General features: G+C 53.5%; 1 non-coding gene across 1 annotated transcript in view; it reads left to right on the top strand.

The window, feature by feature from the left end:
- The first annotated feature begins 4,284 nt into the window (after positions 1-4,284).
- The window catches only part of LOC126118135 (small subunit ribosomal RNA), a 1,909-nt gene continuing 1,193 nt past the window's right edge, over positions 4,285-5,000 (top strand). Inside the window, exon 1 of the ribosomal RNA XR_007525589.1 lies at positions 4,285-5,000. This exon is cut by the window's right edge and continues 1,193 nt beyond it. This is a non-coding gene — a ribosomal RNA (small subunit ribosomal RNA).

Below are 5,000 nucleotides of genomic sequence, written 5' to 3'. Positions count from 1 at the left end.
GGTCCCGACGCCATCAACGTCCACAATAAACAGACCATACCGCATGATGTTGACAATGCCGCCCACAGGCACAACACAGCCATCTTTGGGAATGTGACCAAACTACATTGCCATCCGGCCCAGAAACGACACCTCCATCTACAGGAATCCAACGAAACTACGCCAACCATACCTCCAAAACACGGCACCGCCATCTATGACAATGTGACGAAACCACATGCAATAGCTCCATCTACGCGAATCGGACGACACTACGTCCACCATGTCGAGCGCACCACAAACAAAAATACCGCCACCTGCAGGTCCCCCGCAACATGACCTGCTGCACCGATGATACCGCCATCTATGAGACGCCACGCCGACTACGACATCGCTAGGTCCCACAGTGCCCATTTTCCGACGCCACCCACAAACCCTGCATCATCTGCCCACCACAGGAGCCCCAACGCCTGTGCCTGCGTCGCACGAAGTCGTCGACCGACAATCGCTCCACCCGCACCCGCACGTGCCCCACCCCAACCGCCCAAATCGCAACTCCAGCGGATGAACGGCGGACTCTTCCCGCACTCGTAACGTGCAATCCGCCCCTATATCTTGCGTTTCATGAAGAGTTATATCGAATATGCCATATTCCCGCTGTCCCTATACATGCTGTAAGTAGCTCGCTTGCTACAGCAGCAGCAGCAGCAGCAGCACCACCTCCGCGCGCTTCCCTGGGGGCACTGAACCGCAGGATGCGAGACCCCACGCCCAGTGGCAAACAGGGCTCCTCTCAGAATATAGGCGGTCCCTACCCCTCACAACGATGACGGTGGGAGGGCCGTTTTACGAGACCATTTCCTGCGGTGCCAACGCTGTCGTAGAGCCGATACTCCATCTTTGGTACAAGGCAATCATTCCGCTGTAAATCAGTACGTCACTCGTAGTTCAGTCACCTCACAGCACTGCTCAGTAAACTATGCAGGCCCACATAGATAGATTATGATAGATTATATACGCAAATGCCCCTATACATGCTGAACGTCCGTACACACAAAATGAACCACACGTCAGCCACACACTCTATCACACACTACTCTCTGCCTGTAACAGACACAGATACAACTACTAAGCACCAGCATGGACCAACGTCCGGTGCATCCTATCCGCCACAGTACACCAACTACGCTATGATAACCAGACCGGGAGGTCCAATCATAAAACAGAATACCCCACTCGTCCGACAACCACAATTGCTCAGAGAAGCCACCAACACCCACACATGTCCTACACAGGGGTGCACCCATCACCACCACACTGCCTCGTCTTACAGCACAAACACACTGGCAGGAATGAAACACACAGGTCTGCCGCAACCACAGACACGGCTCGCCCCCTCTCACTGGCGAAAAGCGCATCCCGACGTGACATAACTCCTTTGACACACTGACGCTGCCTCGGGCATCCACGTCCTACGGTCGATATCAACGAACCTCCCCCCCCCCCCCTCCCCCCCACAACACGCCATCCCATACCACATTGTGTACCGTACCCAAACCTAACGTGTACTGTACTACAACGCAATGTGTACCATAACACAACCCAGTTTGTACCTTAACCTAACCTATGTCACCTTAACCTAACCTATGTCACCTTAACCTAACCTATGTCACCTTAACCTAACCTATGTCACCTTAACCTAACCTATGTCACCTTAACCTAACCTATGTCACCTTAACCTAACCTATGTCACCTTAACCTAACCTATGTCACCTTAACCTAACCCATCTTGCACCTTAACCTAACCCATCTTGCACCTTAACCTAACCCATCTTGCACCTTAACCTAACCCATCTTGCACCTTAACCTAACCCATCTTGCACCTTAACCTAACCCATCTTGCACCTTAACCTAACCTATGTTGCACCTTAACCTAACCTGTGTTGCACCTTAACCTACCTCAAGTTGCACCGCAATGTAACGCAATTTGCACCGCAATGTAACGCAATTTGCACCGCAATGTAACGCAATTTGCACCGCAATGTAACGCAATTTGCACCGCAATGTAACGCAATTTGCACCGCAATGTAACGCAATTTGCACCGCAATGTAACGCAATTTGCACCGCAATGTAACGCAATTTGCACCGCAATGTAACGCAATTTGCACCGCAATGTAACGCAATTTGCACCGCAATGTAACTCAATTTGCACCGCAATGTAACTCAATTTGCACCGCAATGTAACTCAATTTGCACCGCAATGTAACTCAATTTGCACCGCAATGTAACTCAATTTGCACCGCAATGTAACTCAATTTGCACCGCAATGTAACTCAATTTGCACCGCAATGTAACTCAATTTGCACCGCAATGTAATGCAATTTGCACCGCAATGTAATGCAATTTGCACCGCAATGTAATGCAATTTGTACCGCAATCTACCCCCACATTGTGCCTTAACCTAACCCACATTGTGCCTTAACCTAACCCACATTGTGCCTTAACCTAACCCACGTTGTGCCTTAACCTAACCCACGTTGTGCCTTAACCTAACCCACGTTGTGCCTTAACCTAACCCACGTTGTGCCTTAACCTAACCCACGTTGTGCCTTAACCTAACCCAAGTTGTGCCTTAACCTAACCCAAGTTGTGCCTTAACCTAACCCAAGTTGTGCCTTAACCTAACCCAAGTTGTGCCTTAACCTAACCCAAGTTGTGCCTTAACCTAACCCAAGTTGTGCCTTAACCTAACCCAAGTTGTGCCTTAACCTAACCCAAGTTGTGCCTTAACCTAACCCAAGTTGTGCCTTAACCTAACCCAAGTTGTGCCTTAACCTAACCCAAGTTGTGCCTTAACCTAACCCAAGTTGTGCCTTAACCTAACCCAAGTTGTGCCTTACCCTGCTCTGTAATTGGCATATGACACGTTACATTAATGTATTGTCCAACCGCAACCCGCTCAGAATGTTGTGTACACAGCTACGTGTCATCTCCCCATAACAGCTGCATTGCAGTGTGGTACGCCATAGAGACGTGTGGGAGTAATGGACGCAGTGGATGGCGATCAGCATGAGCCGTCTGTTCATGTAGTGGCGCGTGTATGCAGACGTAGTAGTCTCTTCTCACACAATGTGATAGCACGGTGCCCCGCGTTCCACATCTGCGACATGCTACAGAGGCCGGTTGACAGTTGGTCGCGCAATGGACATCGCATACGTACGGGGGCACCTTCCACGTGCCCTCTAGTCGGGCACATTTTGTTGCGTGGATGTGAGCGGATGTAGTGTGTCTTGACACCTGACAGGCAGGCATGCAATAATAGTTGACTTTGCAAACGGGGATGGACGTGTACGTTTACTGGTGACGTTACGCAAATGAACAACTGGTAACCCGTTGTGGTGCGGTTGTCCTTGCTGGAGGTACATCTGTGAGGGCAACGATCGGTACAGCTACGAAGCGGTCCCCACCATACCAACGAACGTGAATGTGAATCTGGGTGTGAAGCGATACGCGGCTGTGGGTGGGTGGGACTGTCCCCGGCCGGTGAGGGGGGGCCGCCCGGCGTGCTGGCCGCGCGGTGCGTGGGCGCACGCGCTACAGCCGGCTGGTGGGGGCGCCCAGTGGCAGGCGCGCCGGCCGACGGACGCGGCAGGCGGCGCAGCTGCGCGCCGGGGCACCCTGCGCGCGGCGCCGTGCAGCCAAAGTGGGTCCTCGCCGGCCCGGTGCGAAGCGCGGTGGACATCTGCAGTGTGCTGGTCCGATTGAGGACTGTGTGCGTTGAGGATGCGCCGCCGCCCGGCACTCGGCGCCGCGACGCCGTCTGCTGCTCGGTCGCCCCAGCGGTTCTCGCTGGTGGTTTGTATCGCAGTTGTGCAGACGTGTTGGCACGTGCGCTGTGCTGGGAGAGTTCGCTTCGGCACCCACGTGGGGCCTTTGCCCTTCTGTGGCGCTGGCGTTGGAGCTGCCGGTCACCGTAGGTGGCGCGTGTTGTCTCCCGCCGGCAATGCCACGACAGCACGCTCCCGGGCCTCTGTCGGCAGCGGCAAGCTCAGTTGGGAGCACGGGTGGTCGCACCTAAAGCGTCTACTCGCCTAACTCCGGGCGATTGCGCCTCTCTCGAACCCGACCAAGTACTTAGGACGGCGCTGCGCGCCGCCGGGACCTGAGAGGGTTTCGAGGTGTATTGTGCAGGGGAGCTCAGCCTCCTCCTGTTTGCAGAATAATTGAGCGGACGCTTGCGTGTTCGCGCGGGCCCCTGGGACACACTCCCGGGCGGCCGGCTGCTCAGCTCTAGTTGACGCAGCTCCCTGGTTGATCCTGCCAGTAGTCATATGCTTGTCTCAAAGATTAAGCCATGCATGTCTCAGTACAAGCCGCATTAAGGTGAAACCGCGAATGGCTCATTAAATCAGTTATGGTTCCTTAGATCGTACCCACGTTACTTGGATAACTGTGGTAATTCTAGAGCTAATACATGCAAACAGAGTCCCGACCAGAGATGGAAGGGACGCTTTTATTAGATCAAAACCAATCGGTCGGCTCGTCCGGTCCGTTTGCCTTGGTGACTCTGAATAACTTTGGGCTGATCGCACGGTCCTCGTACCGGCGACGCATCTTTCAAATGTCTGCCTTATCAACTGTCGATGGTAGGTTCTGCGCCTACCATGGTTGTAACGGGTAACGGGGAATCAGGGTTCGATTCCGGAGAGGGAGCCTGAGAAACGGCTACCACATCCAAGGAAGGCAGCAGGCGCGCAAATTACCCACTCCCGGCACGGGGAGGTAGTGACGAAAAATAACGATACGGGACTCATCCGAGGCCCCGTAATCGGAATGAGTACACTTTAAATCCTTTAACGAGTATCTATTGGAGGGCAAGTCTGGTGCCAGCAGCCGCGGTAATTCCAGCTCCAATAGCGTATATTAAAGTTGTTGCGGTTAAAAAGCTCGTAGTTGGATTTGTGTCCCACGCTGTTGGTTCACCGCCCGTCGGTGTTTAACTGGCATGTATCGTGGGACG

Source organism: Schistocerca cancellata, unplaced genomic scaffold (assembly GCF_023864275.1).
Source record: "Schistocerca cancellata isolate TAMUIC-IGC-003103 unplaced genomic scaffold, iqSchCanc2.1 HiC_scaffold_336, whole genome shotgun sequence".
Taxonomy (NCBI): Eukaryota; Metazoa; Arthropoda; class Insecta; order Orthoptera; family Acrididae; genus Schistocerca; species Schistocerca cancellata.
This window is presented reverse-complemented; position numbering and strand designations above follow the sequence as displayed.